The following is a 15,972-nucleotide window of genomic DNA, read 5'->3' as shown; positions in this document are numbered from 1 at the left end:
AATTTGTGACCAAGGTACCTGAGTTTAATTATTCCTTTCTTCTATTTATGAGTTATGTGAGCTTGGGCAAATCCTTTAGTCTCTCTAAACCTTATTTTTGTTTGTAAAATGAGGATGAAGGAATCCCTATTTCATAGTATTGTATGAAGATTAAATAAAATAATGGGATAAAAATTGACCTCAGTTTCTAGCTCAGTAAATGATGGTGTTCTTGTCTTCATCATATATTCTCATCCATCTAATTCATTGTGCTAAAAACAACTGGTTTGAGTATCTTTCCCCCTCCACTGAATTAAGCAGTTCCTTTATAATGAGTAGAAATTATGGCTCTTGAGTTTTTCAGACACAAGACTTTAAAAGACTTCAGGATATTGGTCCTATGTTCACCATACACATTTCAACCTGCTCAGAGAGAAGACGTAATAGACACTGACAATATGTAGTAAAAAAAAAGGTACAAAGAAAGTGGTAAGAAACCATATACGTAAAAGGTTAAATGCTTGCAGGATGAATAAATGTGAAAATGCCTGTCAGTTGAAATTGAGAAATTCAGGGAAAGCATAGAAGTGTCCTCATGTGTGTATGTGATGGATAGAGGAGGCCCAAATCCTTTCCCTTCCCTTCTTTTTCCTTTTTCAAATGTCATCATAAGCATAAGTAAGGATGAATCCTGCAAAAAGTGAGAGGTTACAGAAGTTGGGAGGCATGGGTTGAGGACAAGGTTGTGTGTTGTGAAAAATTTTGGCTAAGAGTCTCCCTCTTTCTTACCCTCTCATTTGATTTTGAGGACTCTTTTAAGATCTATTTTGAATGCTGCAGAGCTAGAAATGAAGTTTAGGGCCCAGGGGAAGAGAAAGGTCCTGGGTACTTAGAACCTGCAGTAGGACTCAAGAAGTTCATGTAGGGAGACTAGTAAAATTGACCAGATTAGAAGAAGAGTCAGGGCAGGAATTCAGACCGGGAAAGGAGTTATGCCTACAGTAGGAGCCTGTTTTGGGCTGTAGCTCTTCAAGAAACATAACAATGACTCATGGTGGGGGACAGCATGAAGAATCTCACTGCATGCAACTGACTCAAAAGGGACAAAAGTTTACATTAACTGAAAGTCTGATATTGTCACTATGCCTAATAGCAAGGTAGATGAATTGAAAAATAAAGGAGTATGGTTTTCAACAGATGAATGGATAAAGAAGATATGGTCCATATATACAATGGAGTATTATGCCTCCATCAGAAAGGATGAATACCCAACTTTTGTATCAACATGGATGGGACTGGAGGAGATTACGCTGAGTGAAATAAGTCAAGCAGAGAGAGTCAATTATCATATGGTTTCACTTATTTGTGGAGCATAAGGAATAACACGGAGGACATTAGGAGAAGGAAAGGAAAAGTGAACTGGAGGAAATTGGAGGGTGAGACGAACCATGAGAGACTGTGGACTCTGAGAAACAAACTGAGGGTTTTGGAGGGGAGAGGTTTGGAGAGTTGGGTGAGCCTGGTGGTGGGTATTAAGGAGGGCACGTATTATGTGGAGCACTGGGTGTGATGCCTAAACTATGAATCTTGGAACACTGAAAAAATAAAATTAAAATAAAATATTAAAAAAAAAGAAAAGAAAAAGGAACAGATAAATCACCAGCCTTTTTTTTTTTTTTTTTTTTTTTTTCCCCTTGTGGCAAGTGGTTGCCTAATCAGCCAAAGCTTCTTTGGGATACATGTATGAGATAGGTTACTACTACCCCAGGATATATTTGTTCCCAAATGAGGTTAGTGTTCTTGTACTCTAGCTTTGGGGAATACATCTGGGGAGGAGGAAGTTAGTAATTCTTTGTTGTTAGTCACCTTAGAGCTACTCATTGGAGAGGAGACTTTCTTTAGATCAATGAAACTCATGCAAGAAAACTCCAGCTTTTACTACTATTAATTGTGTTTGATAAGCCTCTTACAAAATTTTCAATTTTGTTTGCTGATGAAATCAGAAATAGAGAAGTTGTAAAAGTAAGGATGAGTTTAGCTATGTGAGAATGGGCAGGCTTTCTCAGAATACAGCACTATTAGTGGGCAGAAGTTGGGAGGAAGGATGAAATTTGTCTTTATGAAAGGGTTTTAAAAGATATGTGACTAGTCATGATTTCAAGCCTGTGATTGTGAATACGATTTCAGTGGTTTGGACAAGAAGTGAGTCTAAAAACAGGCACAGCCTTTGATATGTTGAGAGATGAGGTTGATGGGTCTATTTCAGATTCAGTAGCTGAACAATGATAAACTAAAAAGCTGTAAAAAGCCTTTTTTTCTGGGAGACTGAAACAATAGTTTATTGATTATCTACAGACTTCTTGAAAGGCATTCATTTAAATTCAAGATATCTATGAGTTCCTGGTCTAATACTTTCAGATTTGATATGGACCTGATAAAGTATTCATAGACTATATCCTAATTTTGAACTCAACATTGCAAGAATTATTATTATTATTATTACTTTTACTGGTTCAAATGTACAGTTTTAAAACTGGAAGGAGGGTCTTGGATCATTTAATTTAAATGTCTCCTTTTAAAGATGTAGAAACATGGTAATCAGAAAAACTATAAAGTCATAAACTTATTAAAGTACCAGTTGTTTACATAATCTTGAAGTTTCTACTTATCCATTTAATAAAGTAGCAATTTTTTGAAAACTGTTAATGAAAAAAAAGCCTTTGTAAAGAAATGCTGCTTGTTTTCTGTCTCTGCTATTTTTCTACCATTATGTGATTGTGCCATCAAAAGTAAATTTTGAGGCAGATTAGTCTGCATTAGCTTTCATGCGGTTGCCTGTGGTTGTCTTCATATTTTAGTTTTTGCCCCTCTAGAATCTATTGCTTACACAGAGGCCAGAGCATTCTTCAAAAAAAAAAAAAAAAAAAAAAAAGTAAATCACACAATGTGGCTTCCTTGCCTTTACAATAATCTACACTCCTTACAGAGGTCTTCAAATCCATGTACCATGCAATTGTAAGTTGAATTATAATATGTCCTCTTGTACATATGTTGAAGTTTCAACTCCAGACCTCCAAATGTTACTATATTTGGTGGTAGGGCCTCTAAAGAGGTAATTTAGTTAATACAAGGTTATTAGAGTGGGCCCTAATCCAATATGACTGGTGTCTTTATAAGAAGAGGGATTTAGGGCAGAGAAACACACAGAAGGAAGACCATATGAAGACACAAGGAGAAGACAGCCTCTACACGCCAAGGAGAGAGGCCTCAGAAGAAACAATACCTTGATCTCAGACTTCTAGCCTCCAGAACTGAGTATATAAATTCTTGTTGTTGAAGCCACACTGATGTACTTTGTTATGGTAGCCCTAGCAAACTAATTCACATACCTATGCCTCTAACTTCTCATTATAATCCGCTTCTTCTTAACCACTACTCTCCAGTTACATTGTCACCTGTTTTCTTCCTTCAGCACAGTGAAGTTAATCCAGACTGAGGTTATCACATTTGTCTGGAGTCATTGGCACCATCATCTTGAATAAGCTGGGTGCTTCTTGTTTCTGAACAACTGTAGTCTTGGCTGAGAAATCTTCCCCTAATCTCTCTATTTTAGTCGTTCTCACATCAGCTTGTTCTCTTATGGTCTTTGGGTTGGGAATTATGTTGTTTATTAATTGGTTTGTTTTGTGGTCCATTTCTTTATTGTCTATCCCAAGCTAGATGTCTGCTCTAGGGAAGCAAAACTTGACTCTTTTTTAAGGCTTTTTTTTCTAGTTGTAGACTAACATCTGGCACAGAGTAGGCCAACTAATATTTCTTGAATGAATACACAAAAATGAAAGAATACTAAGTTAGTTAAAAATAGTACTTGGGGTTAACTATGTCAGGGAATGAATCACAGGGAAGGGAGCAGTTGAAATGGAATAGCAGTATTGGTTGGATTTCCACAGATATTTTAGAGTAGCAAAAATGGTAGAAAAATGACTTAGGGAAAGTCATAGTGGTTGGAGAATTTAGAATAAATTCAAGGAACATAAAATTATTATTTGTGTTGAACTTAGAGGGTATAGAAAAGTGAAAGATAAAGGTGGAACTGTAGGAGAGGAGTTATGCTGAAGAGTTTACTCTGGAGACAAGGTAAGCCATTGAAGAATTTTGAAAAATAATGTCACCCAGTGAATATAGTGCTTTTGAATGTTTTAAACTGATTGCAATATGTAGGATGAATTGGATAGGGAAAATCCAATAGTGACAAGCCATTGGGAAGCAAATTATAATTGTTCAGGTATTGAAAAGGAGGAAATTATTTATTCTGGTTACCATAGAAATGACCAGTGGAAGATAAATCTGCAAATGTTTGGAGAGGCAGAAATGATAAAGCTTAGAGACTGACTACATGAGATTTTTGTGGCAAAGCAGATTAGATGTCCTTAAAAAGAAATTATTTATTTTTTTGACAGAGAGAGAGACAGCAAGAGAGGAAAGACAGTTAAGGAAGTGGGAGAGGGAGAAGAAGGCTCCCCACAGAGCAGGGAGCCCCATGCGGGGCTCTATCCCAGGACCCTGGGATCATGACCTGAGCTGAAGGCAGATGCTTAATGACTGAGCCACCCAGGCACCCCTAGATGTCTTTTATAACTTTTTGGAGTATATATATCTGAATTACTATAGTAGTGATGTCAATAAGAAAGGAAAGCCAGAAGGACCTTCCGGGGTGGGTGGTGGGGAGATATTCAATGTTAAATATTGCTGAGATGTTTGGTTTCAAATATTAAAAATCTGGTTTGAAATATGTATCTTTGGCTTAGGATAAATGTTAGAGATAGTAATATAGATGTAGCTGTCAGCTGTTTAAAATTGGCATTTAAAGCCTTGGGAGAAAAAAAGTGTGAATAAAGTTTCCAAGGGAGTGTAGAGTAGGGAGTGGACAGAACAAGGACAAAGTCTGGGATTGAGGGGATTCCCAGACTTAGCATATTAGAGGAAGAAGGGAACTGACAGGAGATAGATAAAAGGTGAATCAGGAAAATTTATTATTAGCTATGCCCTGCACAGCAGCAACTATGTAATATAGTGGAAGAAAAGGGGGAAATAATGGGGAAAAGGGGAGTTATTGAGAAAATCACAGGAATGTGTTCTTCAGTCCATTTATTTATTTATTCATAGCTCATTTATTTTTGGCCACCATAATTTTGATGGTGATAGTAATGTCCTGTGACAGAGCATATTTTCAAAGATGGTGGCTCCCATCTCTGATTACTCCAGAACCTGGCCTCTCTCCCACCAAGAGGAAGTCTGAACACCCTTCTGTTGAATCTGATTTGGCTGATGACTGGCTTGTATCAATACAAAGTGACAGAATTTTCTGAATGACTGAGGCTAAGTCCTAAAAAGATGAGACAACTTCCACCTTTCTTCCTGGAGTATTTGCTCTTGAAGTCTTCAGCTGCCATCCAAGCAATCTGTTTGCCCTGAGGCTGCCATCCCGTGAAGGAAATCTATGTTAGTTCACATGGTGGGGCCATATGGAAAAGGCCTGAGACTATATGAAGAGAGAAATGCCTGACTACCCTCCAGCTGCTCCAGCTCCACTCTGTTTTCTAGCTCTAGCTATCGTCTGATTTTACCGACATGATGGACCCAAGGCCAGAAACACCCAGTCTAGTCATTTCCAGATTCCTAATGCATAGAAGCCATAAAAGCTAATAAAGTGATTTTTATTGTTTTAAGCCAATAATTTTTTTTTCCCAATCTGGAATTCTTTTTTTTTTTCCTATTATGCAAAGAATTCATAGGAAGTAGGCTCCAACAGCTCAAGTTCCTTTCTTTGTTTGCACAAAGTGGATTTTCTAGGTGGAACAAGTTGACCCTTTAGCTGAACCCAGGTACCCTTCTCTTTGACTTCCTTCTTTATCTGGTTATTTTCCTTCAAATATTTCAGGCAATTATCTGGGCTTTAGAGTGTGTGATATTTTTCAATATGTACATTAATTCTCTTGGCAAGAATCTTGCCACTAACCTGTTTGTTTACAAGGCAACTCCTTACTGGGGAATATGGTAGACTCTTTCCATTTTGCCATGTTAACTGTGGTGGGACATTCTTTTTTGAATAGTGTCCATTCCCTTGATATCTATAGTATCACCTTTTATGAATTCACATGTATATGATAGTTATTTAATGTATCCTGAAAAGGCCTGAAGAATATATAGCATATGCTTCTTTTCTTCCCCTTTTTATTTTTCATTTTGACAAATCACTGGAAGATGGAGGTGCTGGACAAAAGGCTGGGATGTTTGTGTTTTTAGCAGTACTGGCTGGGACAGGTCACAATAAAAGAAACAATGTTCATCCATTCCATAAGAAATCACACATCCTCATTTTCTTCCCCCGAATTTGGAGAGTATTTCTATGAATTACATCACAGGTTCTCCCAAGCAGTCCTATCAGTTGTCCTCTGTTGGCTGCAATTTTCTTTCTCCCTTATTCAGGCTCTGCGGAGCTGGTTGAAGTTCAGGTAGTTGATAGGTTCATCTGAGAGGTGCTCATGTATGCTCTTCCTATTCCACCTTTTCCATTTTAGATGTAGGATATCTGGAGTAGAGTCCAACCTATTTGTTTTCATGCTCCAACAGTGCCCTCTACCCATACTGGACTTCAATTTTTTAGAGGCTTCAAAAGATGTGGCCATATGACTTTGGTGTCTTACAGATATACTAGATGTTAGCATCCACCCCTTTATTATGGTTCTCTTTTTCTAGGGGTAGATACAAATCCACAGAAACTGAACAGGATAGTCTGAATGATAATTACAAATGCCCCTCCCTTATGGTACTGATCTGTCATTCTTAAACTTGCTAAGTTTTATTTTCCTTATCTAGAACACTGAGGGCAGTAACAATATTTGCCTCCTGGGGTTGAGGACTACATGTAGTAACTTTATCAAGTTGCTAATAGTCTAGAACAGACAGACTCAATTGCTGCTAGCGACTCTGCTGCTTTTTTTTTAGCCTGTTCACATTGGTGATTTAATAACTCTTCACTCAACGTGCTTTATCACAAAACTGTTTATTACTTCATTTGAAAATAATAAGGAATAGCAAATTGACAAAAGTCTAGCCTGTATTCCTGCAAGAAGTGATTATAATTATGTAGAGCAGAAGGTAAAATTATAATTTGTATACCATTTTACTATACTGTACCAAATATTTATCACAGCCATGAACTTTATTAGACTTGCAAAATTCAGCAATGAATGCATGACTATTGAGGAGATAGTCATTATATTGCAGGAAAATGCCCAGGTTTCATTAGATCCTAAGGGAAGCAGCACCAGGTTAGACTTGTGAGAATCAATAGAACTTGATCTTCATCTTATATGAACAAGTGATGCTGAAAGGACTCAGATTTATACCATCATAAATAGCAGTACTGGACTTCGCCTGATTTTTTTTCTTCCCCCTGGAGTTAAACTTCTCATGTTAGAATTTATGACAGAGAAAAAACTCAGTGAAGGGGAATCAACTGAGGCCAACTGCTGTTAAGAGAAAAATCAAGAGTTCATATGTTTAGACTTGCCATCCTCACATATTTTAATAAATATTAGAGGAGTGATATTAGCAAGTGTTTACAATGACAATTCATTTTCTTGGTTTTGGCTCATTGGCCGAGGCAAAGAAATTAATAGCTTTATTTTATTTTATAGCACAAGCAGCACTTTGTGTGTGATATCTAAGCTGCTTAGGTGATTGATGTATTCATTGCATTATATGGCTTATGATAATAAGTGCATATATCATACAACAAGAACTAGAACAGATATGTCCTATAATGCACTCATCTCACTCTATTTTCATTATGATTTTTTTAATCCATATAAACTGTGCATGATGTACATACTTGACTACTTGCCTGCAATCTTACATATTTCAAATTCTACATATTGCTGTTTTGGAAGTCTACTGGGATAGGCTTTCTACTTCACACTCTTTGAAATTGATCTGGTAGGAATAGTATAATATTTCAAATCACCTCATTGCAAAGAAGCATTAGACACATACTAGAAAGCCCTTTTATGAGGAGGATAATCTAGTTATGGAGATGTACTCAACAGCAGAAATAGTCGGCATGTTTCAGAACTCTGGTGACCACACATTTTTTTTTTTTAATATAAATGTAAATGGCATTCTCTACTGAATTTGAAGCTGAGATAGATTTCAGGGATGATGTTGTAGTATCTGATACTTGTTTTCTCAAAATTTTCTGAAAGACTTTTTACTTTCTGAAATCTTGGGTGAGAAGCCTGAAACAAGCCAAAGTCAGGCTCCAAGGGTAAGGGGCTTTTGTCTGTTTCCAGAGGAGGGCAGTGTAGTACTGGAAAGAAAACAGAACGTGGAGGTGTTTCCTGCTGCTCTGGCTTTATAACTAAACCTTTTCTGCAAGGGGAGTGGATGGTATTTTAAACCACACTAATAAATCTATGGATTAATAACATGCGAGTCAGAACAGCAAGCCCCATAATCACCGTTGTTGATCCATTTGTCTCTCTTTGCACCGTGCATTGATTTTCTCCGAGACCGTAACGAAGAAAGAACTTTATAAAATTCTCTTCTCTTTAAATTCTGCTTGTTAATATATTCCTGTTGCCACTCATCTATTAGTAATTTCCTGACAGGTAACTATTGCTCTTATAATTTAAAACAGCCTTGAAAAGCAGTTACTGTGTTTCTGGTGAAACTTCTTATTACTGATAATTGCCTGCATAATAAATTGCAAGTACCAGCTGGTTCCAGCTGAGATCAAAAGTGACCATTCACTCACCTATCTGCAAACGGAGGATTTCCGAACTCTTACAGCAATCTCCTTTCTTTCTTACTTCTTAAAAGGTTCAGCTTTCTTCTGTCAGGTTTGCAGCTATCAGCTTGCACACATTTAATAGTTACTTTATCTTGTGGGACCTTTATAGTGGATGAAAAAGCATCTTTATTATTTCAGACATATGGGAGCAGAGGGAATTGTTTGTGCGTTCTGATTAAAAAATAAACTCAGCAGACAATTAAATTGCATATAGAATATTCTAGTGATGGACAGCACCTCATTAAAATAGATTTTAGGATAATTTCATATGCTGACAGGGAATCCATTTAGTTGCAATTTTGATTATTTTTACTTAGATAATCCAACACTTTTCTTGGAAAAGGAAGTAGATTACAAGTTAGTGGTCTTAGCAACCGATGATTATTTCCCTTTGCTCATCCTGCTTCACTTTTTTTTTTTCAACCTTTACAAAAGCAAGGATAGAATTTGCAGAGTGTTGAGGCAAGGAAAGGCTGAGCATTCAGAATTCAGTTCCTTGAGGCTCCCTCAGGGGTGTGAGGAGGGGCTGAGAAACAGGGCAGTATGGAAAATGTTCACGGACAGGGATGGAACATTTGATGGAGCCAGGACTTCAGAAAAAATTAATATCCTGAAATCGAGCAAGTGGTGGCCAAGGAAACTGATGTTAAAACACGAACTGTCTTTAAAAGAGGACTTTGTCAATTTTTTGTGTTGCTGATTACGTAAATGTCACTTTTGGTTCAGTTAGGATGCTGATGGATTTTGTTGTTGCCAAACATGAGTTTGGATCTGAATTTGGAAGTGGGGCTGGCGATGTTGGATGAATAGGTATTATATATAAGAAAAGGACTGGTGGTTATTCCAGGGGGAATCTGGGAGAATGGAGAGGTATGGACATGGGAAGGGCAGCAAGACAGAAAAACAGCACCTGGGAAGTTCCTTAACAGATAGAAAATCTTCAGTGGAAGAGATAGTGCTTGTCCAGAAGGGGGGGTTTAATAATTGTTTGCATTTCTCTGATGTTCATTCTCTCTATCCCGCTGACCTTCATTGAAGTCCATTATGTATACAAATGGGGTGTGTGTGTGTGTGTCTGTGTATGTGTCTGTGTGTGTCTGTGTTGGAGGGTGTTTCACTCTTGAGTTGTTGTAGTGAATGAGTTCAGACTCAGGGTGAGAAGATCCATACATGCAATTTACTGAGCAGACTCTTGTCATAGCTCGCATCTCTTCTTCTAAGACCCCATTTATCTTTCCAAAAAGTCATTTATCTTTCCGTAAGTGCCCTTCTCCTTCACCCTTCCTCTATTAAGATGACATATAATCTTCAGATCTAACCACCATTTGGGGTTACATTTTTCTGTGAACTCTTTGAGTACATGATTCAGTTTATCTTTTCTCATGGAAATCAGTCTTTTGTCAGTATAATTCCCAAACTCTTCTCCCATCACTGACCATAAGAGAGAAGACTTCTTCTAGACAGAACCATTACTAAGTAAGTGACCTCAAATTCTATGAGTGGGTGGAGAGACACATTTGGGCAAATCACTGCCAGATATACCCACTGCTGTATGGAATTGTAATTAGGTTGGGATTGACAAGGAAAATAATGTCCCCTTCTTTCAGACACATATTCAACTCACTGGGGGTGACTTGGCACATGAAATTGTTCCCATCTTTGTTGATGTAGGTAATGTAGATAGGATCCTGATCTACTAAGAATTTTACTGTGCTAAAACAAACAAACAAACAAAACAACAACAACAAAAAACCCTCAGAATTTCCATACAAAATATTTTTGCTAAGTTTCTATTGAATAAACTTGTTTTACTTCCTCCAGCTGCAAAGCTTTTGATCTTCTGTCCTCAATTGAATATGTGAGGCATCTTACTGTCTGCTTCTTCTCTGGATAACATCTTGAATATAAATACTAATGAAATGTATAGATACTTGTTATTAGTTTGCACATGGACTTTTTTTTTTTAAGATTTTATTTATTTATTTATTTGACAGAGAGATCACAAGTAGGCAGACAGGCAGCGGTGGTGGTGGTGGGGGAAGCAGGCTCCCTGCTGAGCAGAGAGCCTGATGTGGGGCTCCATACCAGGACCCTGAGATAATGACCTGAGCCGAAGGCAGAGGTTTAAGCCACTGAGCCACCCAGGTGCCCCACACATGGACTTTTTAAATTATTCTCCTGTGTTATATGTTTTCTCATTAACATACAATCATTTATAAAGCACCTATTACATGCCAGATGCTGTTCAAGTTTCAGTGCCACCAGCGAATCACTGTGTCCAAGGGACACATAAGAGATATTTAAGAAGTGGAGTACAATTTACAGTTGAATGCTTCCCTTTTATCTTCCTGGGATATTTAATGTCCGCTTATTGAATGACCAGATCATCATCAATATTTTTGTTCTCCTTTTAGAACCCATTCCTTTCTTACCCCCAATTGATTTTTCAAATGTTCTCTTTGCCTAAAAACCTCCTGAACTGATAAATAAAAGGCAGATGGCCTTAATATGCCATTTATCTAATACTTTACAAAATATTCAACTTTCCACCTTTCTCTTATTACTACTATCTTCTTGTAATAGTATATCCCTTATTGAATTGCCATTACTTTTTTGTGTGTTTTATCTGGCTCTGAACACACTCAAGTACCTATTAGCCTAGACCCAAAGTTCCTGAACTGTGGCACCACAGTGAATTCATAGGAGCACTTCAGGGCATTTTAAATTTTTGAGGGACATATGTCGGACACCGTGTGAACTACTAGCTCAAGGTCATTCACAATTTCAATAACAGATAAAGCTGTATTTCTTTTTTTTTTTTAATTTTTTATTTTTTATAAACATATATTTTTATCCCCAGGGGTACAGGTCTGTGAATCGCCAGGTTTACACACTTCACAGCACTCACCAAAGCACATACCCTCCCCAATGTCCATAACCCCACCCACCTTCTCCCAACCCCCCTCCCCCCAGCAACCCTCAGTTTGAAGCTGTATTTCTTTTGATGATGTCATATCTTTGTGAAGCTGGGCTTTGTGCAACAACCGTGATAAAAACGAGTACCACATGAAATTCAGTGTGAAGCAGGAAATGAGGGTGGTGCTGTCCAAGGTTTGATTTCAAGGGTTGATAAGTTGTTTAAAGACATTAAATTTGAGAAGGTTTGAGAAGCAGTGCAGGACCCAACAGACTTGTGTACCCTGTAAGTAATTGTGTCCATTTAAAAATGACATCATTATTTTCTTTCATTTTATATATATTGATTTTTAAAAGTGAGAATCTGTTGTTTGGACCTAACTACTTAAGGGATCTATTCAATTAATTTTGGCTTACTAGCACTGTGGGGAAAATTGATCTGGACAGTAAGACTGCCATGAAGCCATGAATAGAGAAAAGTATGGGAACCTCTGTCCTTGACTCTGACTATGCATCTTGTGTGCCTAGCATAGATCTGACTCGTGGTGAGTGCTCATATGCATTTACTGAATAAAATGTGTTTATTTTTGAGGATAAATGAATGTTTCCTTGAAAATTATCATGTCTTCTTAATAATTTTTTTATGTTTACAAAAATACTCAACATAAATTCATTTAGACATTTCTTACCATGTATGCATGTATAATGACTTGCAGTTTTAAACACAAGACTCCTGATTTGCAATGATTATAGTTTTATATAGGAGTAAAAAATATGATATTTTTATAAAATTTTGACTCAAGGGTAGTACAATAAAACTAAAGTTATGGAAGGTCTTAGAAGTGTACAATTAAGCTGACAATAGTAATGTCTTAAAATTAGAAAACAGAAGTTCTCAGCTAATTGATTTATGAAACTATTATATGTTACCATATGAATTAGAAAAAATTGAATATTGAATACAATTTAGCTATTGCTAATATCACTGTTAGAACAAATATGTACATTTTTGATATGTTTCTTTTTATAATTTCATCTCCTTGGATTGTAATGGTACCTGTTAAATTTTTTCTTTCAGTTAGTAAACTTGTATCTTTTAGTATATCTACTCTTCCAAAATTGATACCATTTTGCTTATTATTGGCACAAATGAATTAATTCATTTACTCATTCAGAAAACAGTTATTGGCTACCTGCCTTTTGCAGAATCTGTTGTTAGTTTAAATTGAAGGTCATGGAAGAAAATAGTTTATTTGGTAAAATTTTCTTTAAAGATTCTCTAGAATTTAATTAGTTTTAACTAGAAGAAAGACATTTAAGCACTAATAGAGACTGCTAGAGAAACTCCTGAAGAGCTTTAATTATGAGATTCTGAATTATTGTTAGTGAAAGTATAATCCTTTCAGAAGGAACTACCAAAATTCCTTGGTTTCTGTGACTTTATACTGAATTCTCTGGAATACCAGTCTCCTGTCTGGATTCATAATTTCCCTATTTTATCTGATGCTTTTTCTATTTTTTAAAGGCTTTTCCTCTCATATCATAACCTTCAATTATTTGCTGAACCCAATAGGAGAGGACTAAATGTGAATTTTAGGAAGCCTTGGGGCCAGTTTCAAGCAGATGGGAACATCTCTCTGGTAGCCATGTGGACCTGACTTTTTTTATATATGATTTTGCAGAAATTATTTTCTCGCCTGTGTCTTAACCCTATTCTTTTATAGTTTGTTTTCTCTGTTTTGCAATCACTTTCAGTAATAACTTTCTTGTTGCATATGTTATTGTTTGAATACCAGCTGATAGCTTTGGTAATGAAAAACAGAAATAATAGCTCAGTGTTCAGCTTATATTTCCATGGACAGGAAAGTGATTTGTTCATTTATGCTTGGTTTGCATAAGTTAGCACTTGAAGGTATTGAATGAGTCCTCTGCTATCAACTTGAAAAATATATTTAAATTAAATCTAGTGGTGAAGTTAAATATAATAAGTTCCCAGATACTAATGGTTTTAATTTTGTCAGAATATATACAAATAAACTATTTTACTTGACAATAGAAATATTAAGCAAGGCAATTTCATAATTTAACAAAATTTTTTCTTGTTTTGAGTATTGTTTCCCCTCAGTCATATTATATATACAAAACCAGTGCTCTCTAGTAAACTTTAACTTGTTACATTTTCCTTAAAATGAAAAAGTTTCTTTTTCCTCTTTCTATATTGGATAATATAAATGAAAACTCAAAGGCAGTAATGAACCAAAAAATTATGCTCAGTAAAAAATGATCCCCAGAAAACAATATATGGAAATATGACATATAATATTATTCTTAAAATAGATTTCATTCTTAGTATATACTTTGAATTGGCTTTGTATGAAAATATATAGGAACGTGAAAGACTCTTTGATGTATACATCATTGAAATTCATAGGTCATAGTTATCCAAGCAAAATGATTTTCTCACTGGCATTATTTATTTATTTTTTAAAAATGCGTACATAAAGAATTAAAAAACTTGGCAGTTTTCTGGTTGGACATATAAATTAAGGAAGCAACAGGTTTCCATTGGTTCATAGAACAGAAGGACCTTCTATAAATTATATAGACATTTCCTCACCTCTATTTCCACCTGTAATTGTTGCACAAATGCTCTATTATTTATGACAAAGAAGCCAAGAATATACAGTAGGGAAAGGACAGTCTTTTCAATAAATGGTGCTGGAAAAATTGGACAGCCACATGCGAAAGAATGAAATTGGACAATTATCTTATATCACACACAAAAATTAACTCAAAATGGACTAAAGACTTGACCATAAGACCTGAAACTATAAAACACTTAGAAGAAAAATAGGTAATAAGTTCTTTGACATAGATCCTGGCAATATTTTTTTTTTGAATCACTGAAAAGCAAAAGCAGCAAAAACAAAATAAACAAGTGGGATTACATCAAATTAAAAAGCTTCAGGATGGCAAGGAAAGCCATTGGCAAGATGAACAGACAATCTACTGAATGGGAGAAACTATTTGCAAATCACATATCTGATAAGGGGTTAATATCCAGAACACAAAGAATTCCTACAACTCAATAACAAAAAAATAAAAAATATAATTTAAAAATGAGCAGAAGGTTTGTACAGAACTTTTCCCAGAGAAGACCTACAAATAGCCAAGAGGCACATGAAAAAAAATATTCACCAATAATCACTAGGAAAATGCAATCAAAACTAAAATGAGATTTCCCTGTATACCTGTGAGAATGGCTATGATTGGACAAGACAAGAAATAACAAATGTTGGTGAGGATATGGAGAAAAGGAAACCCTTGTGCACTGTTGGTAAAAATGAAAAATGGTGTGGTCACTATGGAAAACATTACAGAGTTTTCACAAAAAATTAAAAATGGAACTACCATTTGATCCAGCAATTCTATTTCTATTTACCTGAAGAAAATGAAAATACTTATTCAAAAAAATATATGTACCCCCATGTTCATTGCCACATTGTTTACAATAATCAAGATTTGAGAGCAACATAAAAATCCTCATTAATGAGTGAATGAATAGAGAAATTGTGGTATAGATAAAATAAATGTTATTCAGCCATAAAAAGGAACGAGATCTTGCCATTTAAACATCATGGATGGATCTCAAGGGCATTATGCTAAGTGAAATAAGTTAGAGAAAGACAAATAGCCTAAGATCTTTCTTATCTAGACTTTTTTATATGAAATTAAAAAAAGCTTACTGGTATAGAGAACAAATAGGTTGTTGCCAAAGGTGGGGGTAGGGTGTGAGAAAAATGGGTGAGCATTTTTTTTTTTTTTTTTTTTACTTTAAATAAGTTGAATAAAAATAGTTGATATAAGCAAGGTACTTAAAAAGCTTGGAAGTTTTCTGGTTAGAAACATAAATTAAGGAAGCTATACAGTAAGTTTTAATTGATACATAGATGAGAAACAACTTCTATAAGTTATTTAGACATTTTTCTCACCTCTATGTAAGATTTGTCTAAACTGATTTAGACAGATATCATTCTCTGTAAGTCCACAGAGAAAGGAGACTCTGCTTTATCTATATCTAAATCTAATTATCTATAATTCAGTGATATCCCCTAGTGTATAGAGGTTGATGCTAGGCAAGTTACTGGGAAATGTATCTTTGGCCAAGGCATAATTTCATTTCCCTTTTGTTTCTCTTTTAAAACCTCTGCACTTTGCTTTCT

The sequence above is a fragment of the Mustela nivalis genome (genome assembly GCF_964662115.1).
Source record: "Mustela nivalis genome assembly, chromosome: 4".
Taxonomy (NCBI): domain Eukaryota; kingdom Metazoa; phylum Chordata; class Mammalia; order Carnivora; family Mustelidae; genus Mustela; species Mustela nivalis.
Note: the sequence above shows the minus strand (reverse complement) of the source record.